A 27,957-nucleotide genomic window follows, 5' to 3' on the forward strand; every position below is an offset into this window, starting at 1 on the left:
GCTCGGTGGCAATAACTGCCCAACCAGCTGTAGCATGGTGGTAAATACATAGCTGCCCAACTGGTCGTAGACCAGTGGCAAACACATATCTGCCCAACTGGCCATTGCCAGATGGTAACATCTTCACAACTGGTCGTAGACCAGTGGTAATTATAAGCGACATCATAACCAAACTTCTACAAGTAATCCCTATGCACTTCTCACGGTCATCACTTAACCCGTGGGGTCTACATAATCACATAAGGCTTATAAACACAGCTCAGGCCATTAGTACTTCTTCCCGCTTGACTAAGCATTAACCAAGTCCTAAAATACAACATAAACTTCTCTTCGAACATTAAAATACCTCATTAGGGAACCTCTACTAGCACTCTATTCATGTCCTACAAAGCATTCCTTAAGAACCTATTCCTAAACTCGTTGGATTTTTATTTTGAAACCATCATCATGAACACATCTCATTTTGAAGGAACAAAATCATAAGGTGAGATCAACATCAGTGAATAACATCAATAGCCATGAAACAAGCTCAATGATATCACGGGAATATCGGGAACTGTAAGCTTTGGTATTTTAGAAATAGAGTTATTAAGGATATCATATATAGGTTCATAACAAGGGATCATGCCTTAAGAAAGAAGGGGGTTTATCCTTAACATACCTAGAAACTCACTTCTCGACTTTCCAACCTACCTCCCGTCTTGCAATCTATTTACGGTCATTCGATGTCTCGTAATCTATATATAAAATCATTCATACTATTGTTAGGCTCACCATCATACACTTGTATCAAGCCTTTAATTAAAATCCTTTTAGAATCTGCCGAAATTCGGGCAGCATCTCCCCTGTTTATATGCCTAGCCCGAAATCACAATCCAGTAACCAACAACAACAGCAACAATACCAACATTAACAATAATATTATCAATACCAATATATTCCATAAACATCCCACACGATGTTTTATCCAATTCCGCAACCCACAAATTCATTATACGATCATTTAGTAACTTTTCCTCCGTAAATAAGTTTAATTCAATATTAATAAGGAAAGATTCATACCTTTCACCTGCTAGAACTGCAATATCTTCAATTATCACCTTGAATCCAAACCAAGTTTCGCCGCAATAAGATTTTATAATCACAACTATACGCTGTACGGACCTAAATCCGGAGATGTCACTTAATTCGCGGTAAAATTTAGTGGATGGAAGTTGGGGGAACTCTGTAGAATATTTGGGGACTTTTTGGGGGTATTTGGTCTGAAAATAAGGGGGGTAAACCCCTTTTATACTTGGCTAGAGTCAGTTAGTACCGACTTAAAATTTGCTCAGCGCGATCGCACTGCCCTGTGGCGCGTTCGCGCTGAGTTGCTGGGTTCTCCTCTGCGCGTTCGTGCCACCTTCTGGCGCATTCGCGTAGGGTTAATTCCCTGCTCTTACAACCCTTCTTAAAATGCTCATAATTCTCTATTCCGACGTCGAATCGACTCGCGATTTTTTGTGTTGGAAACTACACTTCATAAACTTCACTTTAGGCTTTTGCTTTGCTTCGAAATTTCACATATACTAGAAGATATTATTTCTCAAAGTTGGGCCAAAATTGCCCTTCATATTTTCTCCAAAGTTCCAACAAACTTAATTTTCCTTAAATCACTTGTCAACCTTCCATAGCTTATTATATGAACTTAAACCCTCATAACCATAAGATAAACACATATAACCTCACATACCTCCTGAAAGGTAGCTCAAATCTCAACATACGAAACTACGGGTTGTAACACTACCCGCTTCAGCGGTCCTGGCCAATTACATAAGCCATTACAGCGGCAGGGTAACTGCAAAAGTTGTACCGCTGCCGTAGTCCTGTGCCGCCATAGCGGGCACCAGACACCAAAATTCCCAAGTTTCACAAATTCCACCCGAAATCCCGACTATAACCCGAGACCATCTGCTTACATACCATATATGCAGACATACATAAAAACATGCTACGAACGCACTAGTGGCCTCAAAATTTCCAACGGAGGTCTCGTTGACTGAGTCAACCCCCGATTCCTATCAACTCCCCAACCCATGTCCCAAAATGCACCCGAGTACATTGGGAACCGAACTGAATATACAAACAAATTATAATAGACCATCCGGACCTCTCGAAATCGACAGATTTCTAAAAAAGGTCCGTTTATCCAAAAGTCAACCTTGAGTCAACTATTTTTTCCTTTAAGCCCAAACTTCCCATAAAGTCACCCAAATCATATCCAAAGACCTCAAAAAGCGTGTCAACGGTCCCATCGGGTCAAATGTGAGCTAAACAAGCTCGAGGAAGGGTCAAAAGTATCGAAAAGACTATAATGACCAAACAGGTCATTACACGGCATCAATAGTATGCTTACCCCTATCATCACCTGTCATTTACACAATAAATACATCTAAGTATTGCAATGTAAAATAATGTAAAAGTAGAATAAAGTATACAAATATATCCAAGAATAAAAAACCCGACATATTAGTTGTTATTCCTCCTTGTACCCGTCTTTCTGTTCTACCTATTCTTCCTCATCGGTTGTTTCGTTTTCGTCATTTGATTCATCCACATTTGCATTTACTACCACATTTTTTTCTATTAACTTCTTCTAATACACGTGCATGATGCTCTAAATCATTTTCTAACTCAGCGTCCACTGTTCGGTGAATACTTGATATGTCGTTAGCCTGGTACACAACATCCAACATTCTCAACTTCTACCTGACCTACAGGCTTAGGTTTAGTTACCACCCCCAATCAGACTTATCAAGATGCAAGAAGCAAGGAGCATATTACACTTGCTTTAAGTTTTGTGCAATAATGAAAGGATTATAAGCCTCATACTCACTCGTGTGCTTTACTTCAATGATGCTATACTGTTTGAGTTCCTTGTACCTCTTTTTGTGGCTGGATCAAACAACTTACATCGAAAAAGTATCATTCTTTTTTCTGGCCAACTACAATATTCCATTTCTAAAATCTTGTTAATTACACCATAATAATCAACTCCATTGTTGTCTCCATCATCATATTTAACCCAAACCCCATTGTTGTTACTTTTCTTATGCTTAGAGCATTCTTTGATATTAAATTTAAAATCATTTTCATGATACTTGTCCATTGAATAGATCTTGATGGATCCCCAAGATATATCCTTCAAAAATTGGTCAAATGAGCCATTTTGCGTATTATAAACCTATATATAGATAAGAAATAGGAAGTTAGCATTAGTAGAATGTGCACTTTTTAATTATGTCAGCTTTATGAAAATATTGTAAAACTTACGTAATCTTTAAACCACGTTGAAAATGAGTCGTACACTTGATCATGGCCATATAAATGAACCAAGTAACTCTCAAACATAATGCAGATTGAGTTTGTTGTTTAGTCTTCGTAATTGGATATTTAGGGAAAAATGATAAAAACCTACTCAAAAATAGTTGTAACTCATGGGAAATTCAGCAAGACATGTGTCGATGCAGACTTAAACTCCATTTCAGTCAATTATTTCTTCTACATTTTTTGAACCCATACATGGTTGATTGGAGATTGATATCGGCTTCACAACAACATCATTCTCACCTCAGTCATTGTGCCGATTGGGCCTGTTTCACAAACATGACACATCATCTTCTAAGTAGTAAGAACAGAAATAAGTTGTTTTCCTAGCAAGATAGGCTTCACACATTGAGCCTTCCACTCTATATTTCTGCTTGATACCCTGTTTAGACTTGCCAATAATCCTGCATAATATTATGTTATGCATGATTTTTTAAAAAAAAAATAATAGAGAGGAAAATATAAAGATTTAGACTCATTACCTCTCGTAGGGATACATCTACCTATATTGAACTAGGCCTCCGAGTCGGGTTCGTGCACAAGATGAATTGGAAGATGTCTATCATTTCAAAGCACCCAGATGGAAGAATCTTCTCTAGCTTATTTGTGATTATAGGAATATCATGATCCTTCCAAATTAGGTTGTTTTCCCTCAACGTGTTGGAACACAAGTGTTTGTAGAACAAATTAATTTCTGTCATAGGTTTTCAAATTCGTTAAGGCAAGCTACTAAAATGTGACAATCATGAATTTTCATACCATGTAACTTTCCTTGCTCCATATCGACACATTTCCCAAATTTGATGCATACCCATTAGGTATCTTCAAGTTCTGGATCCACTCACAAATCCTTCATTTTTGGTCCATTGTGAATGAATAACTGGCATTGGGTTTGAAGAACTTGTTGTTCTGTTTCTCCTGCAACCGTAACTTTTTTCACCTACAATATTCCGGTAAGGCCATTCTAGTCTTACCATTACATTTGTCTTGCCCTTGACATCCATCACTGTGTTGAACAAATTATCAAAGTAATTTTTTTTCAATATGTATGACATCAAGATTATTGCAAAGAATATTATCCTTCATATATGGAAACTCTCTGCTTAGTCTGCTTATATACAACGCCATACCCATTGAATATGTACGGTTGTTCTTCAGTAACCTTTGGAAAGTTCTGAACCCTTTCCCAAATATCCTCTTCCAACAGTAGTGGAGGTGCATAGTCTCATTTAATTGTGGTCTTCCTGAATGTATTTTTCATACTCCTAAAACACATGTTCCATTGGCAAGAACTGATGGTGACAATCAAATCATGATTTTTTTTGGCCCGTATTTTAAGGTGAACGATTTGTTATTTTCCATGCAGTAAGGACAATCTAACTTTTAAGCTTTCATCCACCCAAACAACATGTTATATGTAGGAAATCATTAATAGTACACATTACACATTAAGGCAACACAAAAATTGAAATTCAGCTTAAGAGAAACGTCAAATGTTTCAACCGCTTCAACCCACAACTGTTTGAACTCGTCTATCAAAGGTTGCAAGTATACAATCAATCAAACTTTTTGGATTACGCAAGCCAGGAATAATGCAATTAAGGAATATATATGGACTAGTCATACACATCTCAGGGGGAAGATTATACGGTATTAAGAAGACAGGCCAAGAAGAATATGGTCCAGCAGAAACAGAATATAGAGTGACTCCATCTGAATATAAACTCAACCTAATGATCCGTGGTTCAGCTGCGAAGTGTGGATAGGTTCTATCAAAATGTTTCAAAGCCTCTCCATTTGATGGATGACACATAACACTAGGTGACCTTCTATTTTCATTGTTTCATCTCATATGAGGAGCAGAGCTATTAGATGCATAAAACTTGGCAGAGCTATTAGATGCATACAACTTCTTTAACCTTGGTATAAGAGGTAAATAATGCACCGCCTTAACGACAACTCTCTTCCCACTAGAAGCCCTAACTTAGACACCAATTTCATTGCCTTGTAGATTATGAGGTATCCCTAGATTCAGGTCAACTAATTCATGCATAAGGTCAATCACAAAGTCCATTGCCCCTTAAGGAATATTCCAATCTGATTTGATACTTAATAATGTAATAGCAATAGAAGATTGAGCGTGCTGACTCCCATTACGTAAAGGCCGACTAGCAGCATGTGACTGTTCAGAAAATTTCTAGCTTCTTCAACATGGTCACTGGATTCAAAATCGGAATGCATCCCGTAAGCATCCTGAACCATGTCGTGTATTCTAGAATTTTGGACATTAGGTTCCACCGCCACACTACTTTAACCAACAACAAAGTGAAATCTATCAAAACTACTACTATCCGTCTCTCCATGACTAGTCGACACTGCATAATATTCTTAAAACCCCCTTTGATAGAGATGAAGCCTAACAATCTTCATTGTTTTGTAATTCCTACATTGACATATCTCGCAAGGACACTTAATCAAGTCATTGTAGCGGGCGTCGGGAATTTCTAAGTTTAACCAACTCACACATATCTCATAAAAGAAGGGAGGTGTCCCGGGGAAGTACGGTTGTGAATTGTACCGGGAATGTCGGAAAAACCCGCCAACCACTTAATGATGCTCTAAAGGACATATTTTAGAGTCGCCACCTAATTTTTAGGAAATTGGGAAAACCCGTTCGAAAAGGGTTCATTTAAAAATATCTAAAAAAGAAACCTAATCTAACAAAGTCTGGGTAAGGGTTCTGGTGATCTCCAGGGGAAGGTGTTAGGCACCCCGGTATTAAGGATCCACTCAATTGCGGTTTACCTACGGGTTCTAGTAGTTTACCTTATCATTATAAATCGTTTTGGACATAAATTGCTTAAGTCTAGATTTCCGCAATAAAAAGTATTCATTTCATGCAAAAGTTTGTTTTTTAAGAATTCATCGAAGTATAATTCCGCTCAAAATTGAGCATGGGTGTCGGACTTGAACACCTAAGCTAATACCCGAAGACTCTTAGCCTAGGTAGAACTCCACGTAAGTCCACCCAAAAAATATTTTTTGAAAAAAGGGATTTTAAGTTATGAAAATAGTTTTATGAAAATAGTTTTAACATATATATATACACACACACACACACACACACCATAATTGATTATGTTATGTTATTAATCTATCAATTATATTCTTTATCTAACCAAATTTTAATCCTATTTTTATACATATTTGCGTAAGTTCTCAATGTCATCAGTCCATAAGTTTAAAACAGTCCAAAAACGGTCCCAGACAGTTCATTTTCAAAGTTTCAATAATGTCAATTCAGTCCAGTAATTTTCCTAAGTCCAGTGTTCTGAGTCCAAAACAGTTTCTTGGTCGTTTTTTTTACACGAGTTGGATTTTAGTAAAGAAATCAATTTTAGCGACTTTAAATTGTATGACAATTGACAATCATATAAGGGTTCCAACGTATTGAATTTAAAGGCACAAATACGGAAATTGCATAAAGTAGAGAGTAAGGATTTTGGGCCGACCAAACCCAAATGAAGGATTTATGCAAGTTGGTCCCTAAGTCCATACGTATGCTCCATTTTGCTCCGAATTTGTTCGACTCGATCTAGATACATTAGTGGGCCCCGCGGGGGCCCACCAACGGGTTTGGGGTGGACAAGGATGCAAACGAGTATACAATACATTAGTATATGCCCACAAATTAAATTAAGTACAAAACTGAGAGGCTATGACAATCATGATAGTGCTAAGATGAATTACAACTTTGTTGGGCTAATCCCACATAAATACAACTGGAGACTGCCATAAAATAACACGAAGAAGAGGCCCAACAAAATCGATATTGATTCGGGGATGAGAACCATGAGTGACAGGCCCAAGCAACAAGCTCAACTCTAATTATATCTCAAAATTTTCTAAGTGTCAAGGGCATTATATACACGATATACCAGTAATATACTATTTGGACTCCTCCTCAAATTTTCAAAGAGTCAAACTATGGTATACCTGATATACTATTAGTATACCATTGAAGAATACAATCCTGTAAAGGACATACCCTCCTGATATACTAGTAATATATATGTTTTATATTCCATTAGACACCTTAGGAGGATTAGACACAAATAGACAGGTGTTGGTTTTACCTTTCAAGCACTCAGGTGAGTAAGTTAACTCATATTCTCATGATTTTTTTTAATGTTCATCTTTTAGCTTAACAGATTACACATATTCAGGGGGGCAGGATACATCTAGTTTTGCAAGATCAGGTAAGGATGGATCACATGTCACTTAGACTAAGCAAAAGGGTTCATGTTATTCATGGTAAGGCTAGGTGAAGACATAGATATATATAGCAAGTAGGTAGAACATATGCACAGAGATTACAAAATGAAGAAGTCATAGTAGTTTCTCACAAGACACCAGACAAAGAGGTTCCAAGGACCACATCACATATTGCTTTTCCTATTTCTACTCATTTTATTAACTTTGAAACCTATATAAATGACTAAAAGCAAGTAGGTAGGTTCATTTTCATTTTTTATACTTTATTCTATCTTAGTACTCTATTAATAAGTCATTCAGTAATGAAGCATCCTAGTTTATGATTACAACCCTAAACAGGGCCATAATAGCCAGATATCACAAACAGTGGCCAGCCATACCCCTTTTCTTTGATACTTGAACACATTATTTGGGAAACGCCACCAAACAGTGAGCCTCTAGTTTTTAGAACAATAAAACTTTGATCACTTTCAAGCTGAGCAAAGCAATAGAATTAGTTTGAAGATATGTGTTTATTTGTTCTTTCAAACCATTTATGGTTCCAAGAACTGCTAATACAACTTTATACTTAACTAACACAGAAATTCTAATATTTTAAATTAAATTGTCCTTTGAAAACCAAACAAAACCAATGGAACAGTAACTTACAGTTAAAATACACCTCTTTCTTTATTATTTAAAAAAAAACATTTCAAGCACATTCTTGACTTAAGCTAATACAGAGGCCTAAGCAACAGTTTCACATCACACAAAACATGTCATATGAGCAATGATCAATACAAGAAAAACTCCTTATTAAACAGTTTCATTTAGCTTAAATTAACACAAATCCACAATAGCAATATCAGGATACAAAACAGATCATGTAAACAGTAATCAAATAAGAAAGCATTTTAAGCAATCTAAACAAACACCTATATAAAAATAGACTCTCAAGCAAGTAAATAAGGTAAATGAAGTTGAGACAAGTTGTTACCTTTTTTAGGGGCAACCTAAAGATCAAAGATGAGGATTGGATCAACACTTCAATGCCAACAGCCAAAGAAAACTTTAAAACAACCTTTCTTTTGTATTTTTGTGTAATAAATCTCTATTCCAAAAATAGTGTAAGTCTTTTATAGCATTCTTATATATAGTATAGTAGTAATATTTTCAGATATGTGTGTAATATATGGAGACGAATATTTGATACTTTCAAGGATTCTTGATACTCAAAGGTTTTTAGAAAGAAAAAAAATCCCGGATTCTTCAATGGTCATAAGACCTTCTATATATAGTAATAGGAGTAGGACTTGGAGACAAAAGAGGTAAAACCTAAAATTCAACAGATTTCCCCCCTCATTCTCAAACCCTAAATCAAACAAATTCAAATTTAATAAAAGACAAACCAATTTCTCAACAAATTCGTACCAATAGTACTATAACCTTATCAGAATTTGTACAAATCACACAACAAAACAAAAATCTGATGGATTACACCCTAGAAATCCAAATAAATTCAGAAAAAAATAGGAAATACTAAGGTAGTATCGTGAGTCACACAAGCAACCAAAGTTAGTACAACACAACGTTCACATAGTACATTATAGGATAGAATTCCCCAAAATTCCCTAACCGATTCAGATCCTTTGGGATTTCCCCTTTAATTCCCTCCATTTGTGTGTCATAGTGCCAAGTTAACAGCAGGCTGAAAGGCCCTTGTCCATGGCTCGTATGACACGGAGAAAACAAGAGTAAATTTCCAGTTAAGATTTTTGAATCGAACATGAAAACGTAACTAAAACTTAGAAACAAGCCTGCCATTAGTGCTAGGAAGATAAGGGGAGAAAAACCCCTCAAGAATTTACCCGAAAGTAGCCATGAAATGGCAATGGCAAAGATCGCGAAACCGGAACCCTAGAATCGCCATCAGAGATAGAGAGATACGTAGACGGGAAGAGAATGGGACCAAAGTTGCTCAATTGCAACTTTGGTCCTCTATCTAATATATACCCCCCTCCCCCCACACACAACCTTTTAAATTATTTAGCAAGCTTTAAAAAAAAACCTGAGTTTTAAAACAATATTTAAAGGCCCCTTGTACACAACTTAAATAAACATGTACAATTTTATAAAACGATGTATTTGTATAAAACGTAACACGTAAGTTCGTATATATAAAAAATAAAGTTCATAATGCGTCATTTTAAAATACGAGCTTCAAAATGAGCCCAATATTGACATAGTTCCGAGCAATATTTTAAAAATGCGAAAAAATGCGGTCAAAAGTGCCGTAATTCGTACGTTGTTTATAATTAACAATTTTCCCGAGCTGGTCGGAACGAAATGTATAATTTATTTTAAATCAAATTCGTAAAAGTAGATAACTCGTAATTTCTTGTAATTGTTAATTTTGCGCAAATAATACTAAAACGTCAATTTTTGCAATTTTTCGGGATTTGTAAACTTTAAATTTTTTAAAAGACATCCTTACTCCGTCTTGGACTCTAGAAATATGAAAATTTAAAATATACGTCTTACGCGGTGAAAATTGAGTGTCAACAATTGCCCTTTCGAAGTTCAAGGCCATCCTTGAGCTGCGAATTTGACCAACCTAATTTTCACCGAATAAAAGATATTATAGCTTTCTTTTGCGAAAAATTTCAAAAGTATGGCTGGACCCCTGTTTTGAGGCTTCCTACATATCTCAAGCTACGTGAGAATTTTGGCCGTTTGTAGTTCTGACTCTATAAGGACTATATAAACAGGAGTTTATTTAAGTTATCTCGGGATGTCCTAAGATAACTATAGGAGTATGACCGAGCCTCAAAACTTGAGTGGCCTACATATCCCTAGCTTTAGGAATCAGGCCAATTGTAGTTTGACTTGATAGCACAAAAATGAATATTCCTCAATATGGGAACCTCCTTGGCTGATTTCGGCTGAAGCTATGAGTTGGAGGTGGTTTTTTGAAAGGCTTATTGGCGTTGATGTTTGAAGCGATCTCCAATCCCCGATGTAGAAAGCTTGACTTTCATACACGATTTTTGACCGGTTGCCCAAGAAAGAGATCCACGTATGCTCCGCATGTTTAGAATCCGGCCCTTGCTTCCACCTTTGCTAGCTTCTAGCTCATCTAAAAATGTTGAGCCCTGCGTGTTAGCCTTTAAAATTTTAATCTTAATAGTCATACCTGTGTGACATTTCACCATTTTGTTGTCGTTGTCGCAACTCCTCACTGCTACATCCATTTTTCTGTCAATGTTTATTCATCTTCCTCATTTATCCTGTAAGTGCGTGTTTTTGTGTATATTTTGAAAATAATCTACTCTGGGTAATAATCACGATAGTTCAACCCGTTTTTTTTCGTCGTTGTCAGATGTTTGCCTCGTTCAAATGATAACTTCTGTTGGGATCTGGGTCGGGCTATATCGCATTTCTGCGAACCTACACACCCCAGTCCGGTTGTCATTTTCGTAACTCGATATGTCAATCATGAAACCAGTGTTTTTTCGTGTGGGGCCGTTTTTGTTTCTTACGACATCCACTCCATTAAATAATTTGGCGTCACATCATGATTGCATATCGCGATGACTGTTTAAATCTGGTGTCGTTCATCCCGTTTTCCACATACGGTGACCGCGGTATACCAGTTGGTCTAACATCGCCTATAGTCAATAATACCTAAATGTAGACTGTTTATCAGAGTGCGGGATCATATTTTTGGCTACCTATTTTTGGCTATATATATGGACGGCGACTCAGCCCCTTCGGCACTTAGTCTCTTAATCCATATCGTCATTTTGAGGAATGAAGCTTACCTCGGTGGCAAGACTTACACCTTCCTTTTTTGACTTCGGGGAAGAATACCCGCCCGTCGACAGGATTTACATCTTCCAAAAGGACTAGACTCGATTGTGAGTAACGACATTCAATCCCCTTATCAACGCGTCATTTTAAATTTTTGAATTTTTGGACGTCCACTCAGCCAATGTATCAAGGCAAGACATGCGACGTCTAGGCCGGGTTATCAATACCTTGACACAGAAACTATTATTTAGTGGAAACTCGGCTTCGGATGCCGTGATTATATCCCCCAGTAGTTTTTGAAGTTTCTTTTATATAAAGTGAAAAAAAAATCATTGTGCTCTACTAAATAGACAAACTTGTCAGTGCAATGGGAACTTCACTAGAGAGGGACTGCGTTACCCTTTTTGCGCACTCCTCGTGCTGTTATCCTTGGAATATTTCTTCGCTTTGCTTGTCATCGTTACCCTGTTTTGAACATTCTAGCAAACGTGTTAGTATAAAACATCCACACTCATTTGTTCCTGCACCCACAGAAAATTTATCAGTTTCCTATATGGTCGATCGCCTTCCATGGGTATGGACTTCTTCCGCTCGTATCTCGAAGGACAGGATGCTCATTTTCTTTAAAATATTTTGTTCTTCCTTTAGGAAAATTTTTATGCGGTGATTTTATTTTGAGGATATATGCATAAATGTTTTGAAAAATAGTATTTTACATGCCCTTTTAATGTCATGACATTAGTTACTCAAGCAAGGTCTCCTGTCTCTTCTTCTTCTTCTTGACTCGTGAAATTTTTTGAATCCTTTTCGAAAAAATTTCCCTAGTGTAAGTGTGTACTTGTTATTTCTTGATTTCACCGCATTCGAGGAATTTTTGAGATCTTCCTCAAAAATTCTGTCCCAGTTTCCTTGTGGGTTTACCTTTATCGTTCTCCTGCTGAATCATTTCTGAAGTTTCCTAAGGTTTATGAGGAATTTTGTTTGGGATGAACAAGCTCGGGAGAGCGCCTACGTATCCTGTTTCGGGAATCAGGTCGAAACGTAGTTCAGGGTAAGCATATTGGAATTTCTTTAGGAGTGTCCGAACTCAAATGAGCGCATACGTATCCCAAGTGGGAATTAGGTCATAACATAGTTCAACATACATAATTTTTGGATTTTTGGGTTAAAGCGACCGACCTTGGAAAAGCGCCTACGTATCCCCTTGTAAGTATAGGGAATCAGGTCCTTGCGTAGTTCGTACATAATTTTGGGATTTGGTTTTCTAAGAGAAATGCAAAATTACACATAAAGGGAATGCAACTAAAGAACACCTAAACTATGGAAACTCTGAATCCTCGCAGTCATCTTCTTCTTCACACGTAGTATCTTTTGATAGCATCTGAATTTATCGCTTTGGGCCACTCTTGACCATCCATTTCAGCAAGCACTACGGCTCCTCCTGATAGCGCTTTTCATGCCATATAGGGCCCTTGCCAGTTTGGTGCGAACTTCCCTTTGTATTCTTCTTGATTAGGGAATATTCGTTTGAGTACTAATTGTTCAATTTGAAACACCCTAGTTCTCACACGCTTGTTGAAAGCAAGCGCCATCCTCTACTGGTGCAGCTGTCCATGGCAAAGAGCGATCATCCTCTTTTCATCTATCAGAGCCAACTGCTCATACCTTTTACGGATCTATTCCGCATCGTCCAACTCAGCTTCTTGTATTATTCGAAGGGAAGGAATTTCTACTTTGGCTGGTATTACTGCTTTGGTGCCATAGACCAACAGGTACGGCGTAGCTCCAGTCAAAGTCCTGGCCGTAGTACAATATCCCAGCAACGCATAAGGCAATTGTTCATGCCAATTTTTGTAGTTATCAATCATCTTTCGGAGGATTTTCTTGATGTTTTTGTTGGCGGCTTGTACAACCCCATTCATTTGCGGGTGATATGCGGTTGAATTCTGGTGTGTAATCTGAAACTGTGCACACATGTCTCTCATCAAATGACAATTCAGGTTAGCGCCATTTTCTGTTATGATCGAGCTCAATTTGTCCTATGACATCCATGTCCCAAGCGGCGAATGGCCAAGATGATGTCATAGCATTCAGTTCTGTTGGAGGGACTTTTATCAAGTCTCTATGAATCTGACACTTGTGGCAATTTTGGACAAATCTGCTGTAGTCATTTTCCATGGTCATCCAGTAATAACCTGTTCTCAAAATTTTCTTCGTTAGCACGAACCCATTCATGTGAGGCCCGCAGGTTCCAGCATGCACTTCTTCAATCAATTTTAGGGCTTCAGAAGAGTCAACACACCTAAGCAATCCCAAATCTTGAGTTCTTTTGTAAAGGACATTCTTGTTAAGGAAAAAGCTATTTGCCAATTTCCTGATAGTCCTCTTTTGATTCAAGGTGATTCCTTCGGGATATTTTCCCTTTTCCAAGAACATCTTAATATCAACGTACTAAGGTTTTCCATCAGTCTCAGCTTCTACAAAAGCATAATGGGCTGCTTGATCTTTCATTTCGATTTTGACAGGATCAATGTATCTACTGTCGTTATGCTGGATCATGGATGCTATCATTGCCAATGCGTCAGCGAATTCATTTTGAGTCCTTGATATATGTTTGAACCTGACTTCTTGGAAACGATCTGCCAATCTTTGCATGAGTCCGACATATGGTATGATCTTTTCATTTTTGGTGGCCCACTCTCCTCGAACTTGGTGGATTAGCAAATCCGAGTCGCCAATTACCTAAGATCTGTCACATCCATGTCGAGAGCTAAACATAGACCCAAGATGCAGGCTTCATGTTCGGCCATGTTGTTGGTGCAATTGAAGCTTAATTTGGCTGCTACTGGATAATATTTGCCCGAGTCTGAAACCAAGACGGCTTCGATTCCCGATCATTTAAAATTGACTGCTCTATCAAAATACACTTTCCAACCTGATTCATCTTCACCTTCTTCACCTTCAATTTTCATTACTTCTTCATCTGGGAAGTAAGTCCATAAAGGTACTGGATTGTCATCTACAAGGCTTCTTGCAATAGGTCTGCCAACGCCTGCCCTTTAACTGCCTTTTGCGCGATGTACTGGATGTCGAACTCACTCAAAATCATTTGCCATTTGGACAGTTTCCCTATGGGCATGGGCTGGCAAAAAATGTACTTTAGTAGGTCCATTCTCGAAATCAGATGAGTCGTGTAAGCGGCCATATAATATCTCAATTTCTGACATACCCAGGTTAGGGCATAACACGTCTTTTCCACCAAGGAGTATCTGGATTCGCAAGGTGTGAAATTCTTACTGATGTAATAGATGGCTTTCTTCTCCATACCTGTCTCGTCGTTTTGTGCTAGCATGCATCCAAAAGCATTTTCTGATACTGACATGTATAGCAGCAAAGGACTTTCTGGTCTTGGCGGGACCAAGACGGGTGGATTTGACAGGTATTTTTTTATCGTGTCAAAGGCTTTCTGACAGTCTTCTGTCCATTTGGTCAGAGCGTCTTTCTTGAGAAGCTTGAGGATTGGTTCTATGATCACTATGGACTGGGCGATGAAGTGTCCAATGTAATTAAATCTTCCTAAGAAGCTCATGACTTCCTTCTTTGTTCTAGGAGGTGGTAGCTCTTGGATTGGTTTGATCTTGGTAGGGGTCCAACTCGATGCCCTGGAAACTGACTATGAATCCTAGTAACTTTCTAGCAGGTACTCTGAATGCACATATTGCAGGATTCAACTTCAAGTCATACTTGCGGAGTCTATCAAAGAATTTATGCAAATGTTCGAGGTAGTCCTCACCTATTCGGGATTTGACGACGATGTCATCCACGTAAACCTCAATTTCTTTGTGCATCATATCATGAAAGACGACGATCATCGCCCTCATGTAAGCGGCACCGGCATTCTTGAGTCCGAAGGCATTACCTGATAATGATACACTCCCCACAGTATGATGAATGCCATTTTTTGAGCATCTTCTTCATCTATCAATATCTGATGATAGCGGGCGTAGCAATCCACAAAAAATTACACCTCATGCTTGGCACAGTTATCAATGAGTATATAAATATTTGGGAGCGGGAAATTATCCTTTGGGCTAGCACGGTTGAGATCGCGGCAGTCCACACAAATCCTTATTTTCCCATCTTTCTTTGGTACCAGAACTATGTTTGTTAACCATGTCGGGTATGGTGTCACCTCAACGACCCCCAACTGAATCTGTTTTTCTACTTCTTCTTTAATTCGAATGCTGACATCGGGCTTAGGCTGCCTGATTTTCTGTTTTACCGGGGCGAACCCCTCAAGGATTGGCAACCTATGGGCAACAATATTCGTACTCAGACCTGGCATATCGGCGTATGACCAAGCGAAACATCTTCATACTCTTTCAGTAGGCTCCGGTACCCTTCTTTCTCAGCTTCCGTCAAGTGCACACTTATTCTAGTCTCCCGCACCAACTCCTCACTTCCTAGATTAACTGCTTCTTTTCCTTAAGGTTTGGCGCGGGTCTATTCTCATATTCTTCTTCGACATCTATCAACCCTTCCGGTTCAGTTATCTCTTCCTCTTGATTGTCATTTTGTTCATCGTCATTTTTACTTGTTTCGTAACATGTCATGACATTATTCGTGGCCTCTGTATTATTACTGTAAAGCAAAATAACACTGTTATTAATCATGTAAAAGCAATTTTAACTATGTATTCATATATGGTTATATTATAATTATACATGTACTTATATAGGTGAAGTAAAACGATTTTGTTTTATTGCAAACTTTGAGGCGTTCATTGAAATTATAAAAGCAGTACAAACGACGGTCCTGACTTATAATGGAACATTGAGCCATTTCTGTTATTTAAACGTGTAAAAATAAGAACACATGAAAAGGCGATAAGTCGGGCCTCAAAGCTGACTTTCGCCGTTTTTTCTGAAAATGAGCATTCTTTCGACCGCAGAGTGAACAACGGGATAGAAGTCCATCCACATATTGTCTCTCCTGGTTCAGCAGGGTGAATCTTTGATACCTCAAAGCATTTTCAACGATGGCTGCGCATTCTCCTTCCCAAAGCAGCGTCCGCAAACCCTCTTCTGGATCTTCGTCGTTGTGGCTCAATGGGCATGGAGTGAAGGATTGGTAGAGATTATGGAATGGTTTTCTCATTTCAACGGGACTTCTCGGTCCATACCCTGCTTCCTCTTCTTCTGCTTGACATGGCTTGTATCCAACCCCAAACCGGTACTCCCCGTGTTTGATACTTACTGGTTCTCTGATTCCTTGTAAGTTCTTTCGCAGACCTTTTTCGGGTTCAAACCTATTCCTCATCATAGCTGTAGCAACCATCTTGTAGACTAGTGGTATAGGGATATCTTCATCATCTCCCCTACAACCTATCATAGCTAGCTCAATAGTGTGAAAATCAACGCCCGCTAGTAATCTCTCTATGACTAGCACAGAGTTATCTGGATAATTGTGGACACTTCCTTTACCGTGAATCACGACTTCATGATTAGCCCATATGAATTTGAGAGATTGGTGTAACGAAGATGCTACAACTCCAGCGGCGTGCAGCCAAGGTCGGCCCAACAACAGGTTATAGTTTGTTTTGATGTCCATGATAACAAACTCCACTGTGAACTCCGCAGGGCCTATTTGTATGTGTAAATCTATTTCCCCAATCGGGTCGCTGGTTGCACCATCATAAGCTTTTACGTTGGTCCTACTCTGGCGGATTTTACAAATGTCGTATCCGAGCTGTTTTAGAGTTGCCACAGGGCACACATTCAGCCCAGCTACCCCATCAATCAATACTTGTGGGATAATTTTGTCACGGCATTTGAATGTTATGCGCAAGGCTTTCTGGTAGGACTTCCTTTCTCTTGGTAATTCATCGTCAGAAAATGACAGCCTATGAGCTCGCACAACATACCCCACAATTTCGGCCAATGTTTTGCTCGTGATGCCGGCAGGTACTCGGACTTCATCCAAGGCTTTCATCAAGGCTAAACGATGCTAGGATGAACTGAGTAGTAGGGACATTACTGATATCCTAGCAGGATTTTTATGCAAGCGCTCAATAATTGAATAATCCTTGATTGCCTCCAGAAATTCTTAGCTTCACCCTCAGTTATTGGTTTCTTCTGAGGGTTTTCGCAACGAGGCGCTTCAGGCACAGGTTCTTCTAGGGCATCACACCTTCCTGACCAGCTCATATCCTGAACCACAACAGCTATTTCTTTATCTTTATTGATCATCATTTAATACGGTGGTTTGATCACAAATGACTCATTCTCAATTGATCTTGATGTTCTAAGTATGAACGGCTTGTTGTGAACTCGAGAAACTATTGAGGAGTACTTGAGCACGAAAGGTTCTCTTTTGGCTATGGCAGATATCTCAGATCCCTTTGTCAGAGGGTCTACCAATTCTTCTCGCTCTTGTAGTGATAATAAGGCGACAGTTCTTTCTAGTCCTTCAACATCTGGACGAATTATATCCGGGCTCTCTTCCCACTCATCACCTCTCTCTATCATATGAATTGGTTCCCTCCATGCTTTAGGAGCAGATTTGTGTCCACATTTGGAGGTGTTGGCTCTAAGATGAGCTCACGATTGTCAATCATATCCTGTAATTTATGTCTCAGGTTTATGCAATATTTAGTGGCATGGCCTGCTTGGTTAGAATGATAGGCGCATGTGAGATCTGGCCTGTACCATCGATCAGTGGGGTTAGCAGTTTTAGGTGGGATGGAACTTACTCACCCAGCATCCCTTAGCTTGGAAAATATACTTGTCCTCGATTCCGGTAGAGGGGTGAATGCCCTCATAGGTTTCCTTTGGGGCGCCTCATAGTTTGCCGGCGGAGGTTGGTTCTGCAAACTCTTGTTTTGTGGAACTTGGTTATCGGGTGCTGGCATTCAATAATTTGGTCATGGAGTTCGGTTGTTTGGTGCTGGTATTTGATAGTTTGGTTGTGGGGCTTGGCAGCCGGGTTGTGCGTAGCACACAGTCATTGGGCTATATTGGGGTGAGGTGATTGCGTAGTTGGTTGGTGGAGGTGCTTGGTAGTTATCAGGATTTTTGTGGATTATTTCTTTTCCATGATTTTTTGGACTAGTGGTTCTAGAAACATAGGCGATGTCTTCTCTTTTCCTTTTTCCACTCATGGTGCCCGTCGCACCTGATCTGTTTAGTACACTAACAATCTTGCCGGTTTTAAGGCCGTCTTCGATATCTTCCCCCACACCAACTATATCCACGAAGGAACTCCCTTTCATGGTTATCATTTTATCAAAGCAATCAGCTTCTTGGTATTATATGAATGTAGCTACCAGCTCAGCTTCAGTCATAGGATGTTGTACATGTGCCGCTTCATCTCTCCAGCGACTAGCATACTCTCGGTAGGTTTCAGTCGATTTCTGACGAATTTTCTCCAATGAAAAGCGATCAGGCTCATTTTCTACATTGAAGCGGAATCTTTCCATGAATGAGCTCGCCATTCTTCTCATGTTTTCCATCGGCTAATGTCTTGAGAGATAAACCATTTCATAGCCGTTCCTGACAAACTTCGACTAAACAACCTCATGAGCAAAGCTTCATTTCCGCCATTTCCAACCAATTGGTCACAGTAAGCCCTCAAGTGGGCTCTAGGGTTGCCCGACCCATTGAAGTGATCAAATTGGGAATTTTGAAGCCTTCAGGTAGACCCAAGTCTGGGTGAATGCACAAGTCAGAGTACCTCAACCCTTCTTTCTTCTTGGAGCCATGCTCCATCTCGGCAATCTTCTTGCCCATCTCTTTCTCTATTTTGTCAATTCTTGCTTCGAAGAACATTTCCATGTTTTTCAATTCCAGCGAAGAGTCAATATGGGTGACATGTTCTTGAAAGGTGACATTTAGTTGTGTGGGATGAGTCACTGGAACTCCTGCTGCCCGAGGGGCTTGATAAGCATTTGCGTTTGTTGTGCGGGTCGGGGTTTGAAAAACCGGGGTATGGTGAAAGGAACTCCCCATATGGGTGGTATTTCGACGTAATGGAGTCTGGAAGGGAGCCCTATTTTGGGTTTGAGGAAAGTGATTGGGAATTGGTAAATCTAGATTTGGGAAAAATGGGTGGAGGTCTCCTATACTCAGTATTAGTAGTGTTTTCTTTCTCGGACCTTAGACGGCCCGACTCTTCTCTGGCCTTAGCCAATTGTCTCATTAGTAGACTGACAGCCTCTTCCAGAGGCATTCCGGCTATGTCCGCAGTTGGGGTACCTTCTACTAAAGCATTTATGTTTGTTGCTGGAGTTTTAGGCATGTTTTCTTCTTGAGGGGTTAAGGACGCTGTGACAGCTTTTGATTGAGTGACTGGTGCCAGCGCATCGACCCCTGTCTATAAGAGAAAACAACTCAAAAGCTTTCAAGTTAGCATTAAGCTTAAGCACGAAACACAAAATATCACGTTGTTTGCAGTTTATAGCATATAGGATCATATACTTTGTTTCAACTCCTTGATTGATTCACATTCCAGGGTATTTTGGTCTGGTCTGTGGTAAAAGGTTTGTGTGGTTGATTTGGTTCTACCCATCCCATACTAAGGGGGAATTAAATTTTTATTGTAAAAGGACCGAGTCTTAAATAGACTGCCTATGTATCCCACCAAAGGGGAATCAGGTCCATCCGTAGTTCAGGCATACACAGAAAGGTTTTTCCTATGCTACCCGAAACTTAATTTTCTACCCTGACTAGGCCTTATATAGGCTTCCCACGTATCCCTAATGGGGCATCAGGTCGGCGTGATTCCATTTACAAAAAAAAAAAAGGAAAAGGATATTTTATCTTATTGAAAGCAGTAAAGGGATACTTATGTTTTCTACCCAACCATACTAAGCAAGTTTTCATTTCATCTTCTACCTTCATCTTCTATCCTTATCTTACTGCAACAATCCAAACATGGCCTTCATTTACGAGATGTTCTAATTCGAGCTTGAAGTCCACACATTCTACAATGTCGTGGCCGGGGCGGCCATGGTGATACGTGCAAATTATTTCTCCAGAGGATCTTGGGTGACCCTGGTAGGTTTGGGGCACTGCCCTTATCTTTTTCATGCTACACAGTAAAGAGTGAATCCTGGCATATGACTCCTCAAATTTGGAAAAATCACTTCTCCAGAACCTGACCTTTGATATACTTTCTGGGTGATTTCTTCTATGGTCATGAGTCAGGAAAAAGTAAGGCCCCCACATTCGACTGATCCTGCACTGATCGATCCATTGCTTTCTTTCTAATGCTATGCATTCATTAGCAGTGTGACCTGATTGACCTCGGTGGTAGAGGCATTTTCTATAACCCATAGAAGGACCGCATGGTGGCAGCAAGTTTGGGATTTGTGCGCACACTCCAATGCTTCCCAAAGTTTCCAAAAGTTCTTGTTTTGACAGTTCTACTGGTGCACCCCAATTGTGTGATCTTGTGCCTTTAAGAACAATTGTCCAGGAAACAAGAGGCTCCTCGAATTAGGAGTCACGTGGGTTTTCATAAGTTTTCATGTTGGGGATAAGTAACTCATCTTCTCCATATGGTATGGGGTCAATCCCTTCTTGTTGGCTAAGTGGGATATAACTCCCAAGCGACGCTTCAGGGGTCTCCCCCCATTTTACCCGATTGGCAGGGTGTTGTTTTGTTAGTTCCTCAACATAAGCTAGGAGAGTTTCTGCTTCTTTCATTTTCTTATTGGCGGCCATAGTGGTTTGTACAGCCTCTTTCATTCTGGCAGTGGCTAAGGCCATTCTTTCATCCCATTGTCGGTTTTTCTCACTCGCTGCTTCTATGCCCTCGTCGCCACTGACTAGGTTGACGTAGGGCGAAGTTGCACTCATGTTGTCCGGAGTCTCCATTTCCTATTAGCAAATCAACCTTTTAAAAGTGGATCTAATTTTGTTTTGGTGGTTATTTCCTGGTTTTTCTTTGGGTAGTGGCCGGAATGTGAACCAATCAAGAATTTTGACAATGTATATGATTTTCACACAGAACAGTTATGTCAAATAAGCATTTAGGCAGTATATAACTCGTTTTCGTATAGTTCGTTGCTCCGAGGCCACTAGCGTATGAAGCAAAATTGTGCCATATGTAAAACAAATGTATTGTTCCCAAAAAATAAAATCCCGGTGCTTTTCATTAATGACATTTTCCCAAGTGGGATTACAAGGCTTTTTTTTAAAAGTAAATGCAGTATTCAAGAAAAATCCATTTCGCGGACAGAAATCTGCTCTCTATCATCTCGCGCCTTCTTGGCCCTCTGTAGAGCAGTCTGAATGCTTACATGTGCTGTCATCAATGTTGTCCCGATCCATTGACCCCCCCCCCCCCCCCCCCCCCGATCATCTGGCAATGACTACCCCGTATCTATGGCTTTCTTAACGAAGGTGTCAAGCCATTCCAAGCTTTTCAATGAAGTATCTGCCTCATCTGTCAAACTCTAAATTATCTTCTGATCATATTCTATCTGTGCTTGATGATCCATTTCTCTTCCTTCTATTCGTCATTTCATTCTCCTAACTTGGATTGCATTCGCAGCTTCCCTATCTTTGGGGAATTTGTACAAATATGGTCCTGGAGTGGCAGTGTTAGCTAACTCACCCTAAGCCACTCGTAGTAATTTTCATCATGACTTGGGTTGTTTGGGTCCTTGTCCAATTCATCTTCTCTTATCACATTCTTCTAATATTTCTGAGCATCTTTTATACCTTAGATACGTCCTTCCTCATAATCTCACACAAATTCTCCCATATTACCCATACTTGGAACAACCGGCCTTATGCCAAACTGTCTGAGTACTCTCAATGGCGCGTAAGGTCTGATTCCCCTAATGCCCATAAGTGGTAGATATGGACGCCTACACTTAACTGGTAGATACAAACAGTCTTAGAATGAAAATCAGTCACCCTCCATCTGATGTGTTCCTCTCTCAATCTGGAGAAGATGTGGGCCCATCCTTTTTTATCCTGAACCCCGCAAGGCATAGCAATGATTCCCAAATCATCCTCTCTTAGGGCCGGATTTCGGCGAGTAGGTAAGCCATTCCTATCCAAATGTTTAAGTATCCACCATTGGACTAGGAAGTTGCACCCTTGGAAGTAGTAGTAATGGTCACGACATTTTCCCAAAGCTCGGTATATGTTTGATAGAATAATAGGAGTGATGTCAAAATGTTTGGTAACCCCATTCGTTGTGACTCCCCTAAGAATAGCATGGGCAATAAAGACAACCCGGGTGTCAATAGCTAGGGAGGCATTTTGTGGAAATACCATGGTCCCTAATAAGCAAGTGATAAATGCTAGTGTTCAGTTGTCTTCCCAGTATTGGGGTGATGAAAACTCAAGGATATAGTCCTCGTACCCCTGTTTGGATGCATACCTCCCATACAACTCCCTGAAGGCTATAATGGGTCCATGTGCCCAATCGGCTTTGTTGACAGCGAATATGTCTTTGATTTCTTTTGGGGTAGGTTTGTGAGGGATAAGGATATCTTGTGCTGGTTTCTTTTTGGATCTGTTAGCACTTCCCACACTCCCCAGAACATCTCTAATCTCTTCTAAAGTGGGAGTCATATCTATTTCTCTGAATCTGAATACCATTCTGTCGTTGTCCAAATATCCGGTGACGATCTCTAGCAGACCCGGATCCCCAACCATATTCATCAATGAAGGCAGATGCCCTACATAACTCTTAATTTCATTCTTTTGATCATTAGTTAAACCCTTCCACCATATCACTAAACCCGGTGGTGGACCCACGACCATGTCAAACTGCACATCGTGAGACATCTGCAAGACAAAACACTGTTAGTTGCCCCCAGGAACAACAATCTGTTTCACACTTGGCACAATAATGCTTCCAAATAGCAAATAGTGGGATGCAGTGTCTTCCGGTTTTTACACCGTCTGAACACAGTAAAGTGTCTTTCCTATCCGATTCAGGTAGGTCTGAGATACCCAAACTGGTCTATGGTCAGTATGCGCTATATCAATAAGGATTTGGCTTCTTCGCTCTATGCTAATTATTTTAGAGTGGTTTTCAACGAATGACATAGGTTACCCAAGCGGACAAGCTGGGGGTGGGTTCTCTAAGGCTGTGGGATGACCGCATACCCGCTCGACCTTAGAGACCTCCAAATAATATTTTAAAGGTTTTTAGTGAAGGTATGATCGCAGCTCATCCCGCAACATCATCCTTAGGACAAAGTGTAAAATAAATGCCAGGAGTGGCGGAGTATGCATGCATGAATGACAATTATATTTTGCGGAAATTTAAACACATAAATAATTTATATCACATTAGATTGTCTCCAGCAGAGTCGCCATATGTAGCGGGCGTTGGGAATTTCTAAGTTTAACCGCTCGCACATACCTCATAAAAGGAGGGAGGTGTCCCGGGGAAGTACAGTTGTGAATCGTACCGGGAAAGTCGGAAAAGCCCGCCAACTACTTAATGGTGCTCTAAAGGACATATTTTAGAGTCGCCACATAATTTTTAGGAAGTTAGAAAAATCAGTTCGAAAAGGGTTCATTTAAAAATATTTAAAAAAGAAACCTAATCTACCAAAGTCTGAGTAAGGGTTCTGGTGATCCCTCGGGGAAGGTGTTAGGCATCCCGGTATTAAGGATCCGCTCAATTACGGTTTACCTACGGGTTCTAATAGTTTACCTTATAATCATAAATCGTTTTGGACATAAATTGCTTAAGTCTAGATTTCGGCAATAAAAAGTGTTCATTTCATGCAAAAGTTTATTTTTTAAGAAATCGTCGAAGTATAATTCCACTCAAAATTGAGCATGGGTGTCGGACTTAAACACCTAAGCTAATACCCGAAGGCTCTTAGCCTAGGTAAGACTCCACGTAAGTCCACCCAAAAATATTTTTTGAAAAAAGGGATTTTAAGTCATGAAAATAGTTTTAACATATTATCATAATATATATATATATATATATATATGCCATAATTGATTATGCTATGTTATTAATCTATCAATTATATTCTTTATCTAACCAAATTTTAATCCTATTTTTATACATATATGCATAAGTTCTCAATGTCAAAAATCAGTCCAAAAGTTTAAAACAGTCCAAAAACGATCCCAGGCAGTTCAGTCCCAAAGTTTCAATAATGTCAATTCAGTCCAGTAATTTTCCTAAGTCCAGCGTTCTGAGTCCAAAACAGTTTCTTGGTCCTTTTTTTTTTTTTACACGAGTTGGATTTTAGTAAAGAAATCAATTTTAGCGACTTTAAATTGTATGACAATTGACAATCATATAAGGGTTCCAATGTATTGAATTTAAAGGCACAAATACGGAAATTGCATAAAGTAGAGAGCAAGGATTTTGGGCCGACCAAGCCCAAACGAAGGATTTATGCAAGTTGGTCCCTAAGTCCATATGTATGCTCCATTTTGCTCCGAATTTGTTCGACACGATCTAGATACGTTAGTGGGCCCCGTGGGGGCCCACCAACGGGTTTGGGGCGGACAAGGATGTAAACGAGTATACAATACATTAGTATATGCCCACAAATTAAATTAAGTACAAAACTGAGAGGCTATGACAATCATGATAGTGCTAAGATGAATTACAACTTTGTTGGGCTAAAACCATATAAATACAACTGGAGAACTGCCACAAAATAACACGAAGAAGAGGCCCAACAAAACCAATATTGATTCAGGGATGAGAACCACGAGTGACAGGCCCAAGCAATAAGCCCAACTCTAATTATATCTCAAAATTTTCTAAGTGTCAAGGGCATTATATACACGATATACCAGTAATATACTATTTGGACTCTTCCTCAAATTTTCAAAGAGTCAAACTATGGTATACCTGGTATACTATTAGTATACCATTGAAGAATACAATCATGTAAAGGACATACCCTCATGATATACGAGTCATATATGTGCTCTATATTCCATTAACTCTAAATTACCATATTCAAGTTATCCAAAAATTTCAAGACTCTAAAGAGAGATTCTACATTTTTCAAGGACCAAATACTTAACTTCAATCAAGGCTAATAAGTAAGGATTATATAACATACAACTTTACTACCAAAGTTTGACACAGATGGGGCAAGAGAAGTCACAGAAAACATTCAACTAGTACCAGAACAAGGGAGTCAAGTAGCCTTTGGATAATGTGATGGTTTTGACAATGCAGGGCACATCATGTGTCAATGACATAGCAAAAGAACGTAGTGTAATCAAAATGAGCAAGACATTTAGATGATAGGTCAAGCAGTCACCGGTAAATGGAGGTAAAGGCGAACACATCAACACAGGTTTAAGGGATGCAAAAGGATGCAAAGTTTTAAAGCCTATTTGCCAATGATCAGAAGACAACAACAAGTTTAGGATTTCAGGTCATTTCTATCTTTATTTTTTATTGAATAGTCTTAAATGGTGAAAAGCAAAGCGGCAAGTTTTCAGAATTAGTGAAAAGCCTTTTTAGAAGCTAAACAGATTTCAAAACTGGGCCATTTTCCAGGTAAAACACAAAAGATCATACTCAGCAAGCAAAAATACTAGAATGGGCAGATGGGCATAGGGGTTTTATCCTTATGTCTTTTATAAAGTCTACTTGGCAACTAGTAATCTATATGTGCATATAAAGGAGGGAGGGGGAACAAGTAGAATAGCCAAATAAACAAACAATAACCCTAGAGGAAGAGTTCAGGAAAAAATGGGATCATAGATGTTCACCCTAAGCTAGAAGAATTCTGAGGATTCAACAGAGCTCAAATAATCATAATCAAGGACAGGTGCACCAAAATTGATGGGAATCACTACAAAGGTTTCAACAAGGTTTCAACAGCACAGGGCCTCTAATGGTATAAATAGGGACATGATGCTAATTCCTAAGTTCCAACTGTTGTCACAAGCTTTTCCAAAATAAAGTCTAAGTAAGTTGAAAAAGGGATTTTTACATACCATAAGAGGGCTTTGGCACATAGACAAGTTCAAAGAGATCTCGAATAGCCTTAGCAAATATCTTAGCTAGAGATGAGCAAAAATGTCATCTTAGGCATATTAGAAGAACAAGCAAACACAGACCTTACTTTGTTTTATTCAAACAACAGTGATAGCACACAAAAGGGACAATGTTATGTGATTCAAAATAGCGGTCAAGCGGACTAGATATGGGGCCTATTTAAGTCAAGTATGTATTGAACACCTTTGAGTACATGGCAGTTTTTCATAGAAGAACGGAAAACTACAAACACCTCATCACTAGTTTCCCACTAATTGAGAATAGACAAACATTCCCAAATGACAAGATAGGTTGAAATCATGTAGTTTGAACCCAGGGAAGAACACAGGAAACTAATCCAAACAAGATTACAAAATCTAAATAGCTTTAATAAATCAACTGACAGGATCTTTAAGAGGCCCAAGCAGCAGTTTCACATCACACAAAACATATCATATGAGCAATGATCAATACAAGAATGGGACCAAAGTTGCTCAATTCCAACTTTGGTCCTCTATCTAATATATAATCAACCCCCCCCCCCCCCCCCCCCCTTTAAATTATTTAGCAAGCTTTAAAAAAAAAAAACCTGAGTTTTTAAACAATATTTAAAGGCCCCTTGTACACAACTTAAATAAACATGTACAATTTTGTAAAACGATGTATTTGTATAAAACTTAACACGTAAGTTCGTATATGTAAAAAATAAAGTTCATAACGAGTCATTTTAAAATACGAGCTTCAAAATGAACCCAATCAATAGTTCCGAGCAATATTTTAAAAATGACAAAAATGCGGTCAAAAGTGCCGTAATTCGTACGTTGTTTTAAATTAACAATTTTCCCGAGCTGGATGGAACAGAATGTATAATTTATTTTAAATCAAATTCGTAAAAGTAGATAACTCGTAATTTCTTGTAATTGTTAATTTTACGCAAATAATACTAAAACGTCAATTTTTGCAATTTTTCGGGATTTTTAAACTTTAAATCTTTTAAAAGACATCCTTACTCCGTCTTGGACTCGGGAAATATGAAAATTTAAAATATACGTCTTACGCGGTGAAAATTGGGTGTCAACAGTCATCAAGCAGAAAAAGTTCAAGTGTTATTGCATAGTTAACAAAACCATTGAAACCTTCTATAAATTCATCTCTCATCCCCCCTTGGTTAATATAATTCTTATTATACATCCAACTACAGTATTCCATCTAAACAAAAAACATAAAATTATCCAAAGTTAATCCATAAATCCAATATTTAATTTAGTTCATTGTTCAAAATAATTCAAGGTTCAATCATAATTTAAAGTCCAATTTATCCATGGTTTCAAGCTAAGGTTCAAAATTCAATTACAAATTCGAACCTAACAATGTAGTAAATCAAGGTTCAAACTAACTATATCATCAATTTAAGACTCAAAACTAACAATGTAATTAAGTAAAGGTTCAACACTTAGATTAAAATTAATCTGACAAAACTCTAATAAAAATTTAGCATATAACTGACAATGAACTAGAATCATAGGC

Source organism: Lycium barbarum, chromosome 11 (assembly GCF_019175385.1).
Source record: "Lycium barbarum isolate Lr01 chromosome 11, ASM1917538v2, whole genome shotgun sequence".
Classification (NCBI taxonomy): domain Eukaryota; kingdom Viridiplantae; phylum Streptophyta; class Magnoliopsida; order Solanales; family Solanaceae; genus Lycium; species Lycium barbarum.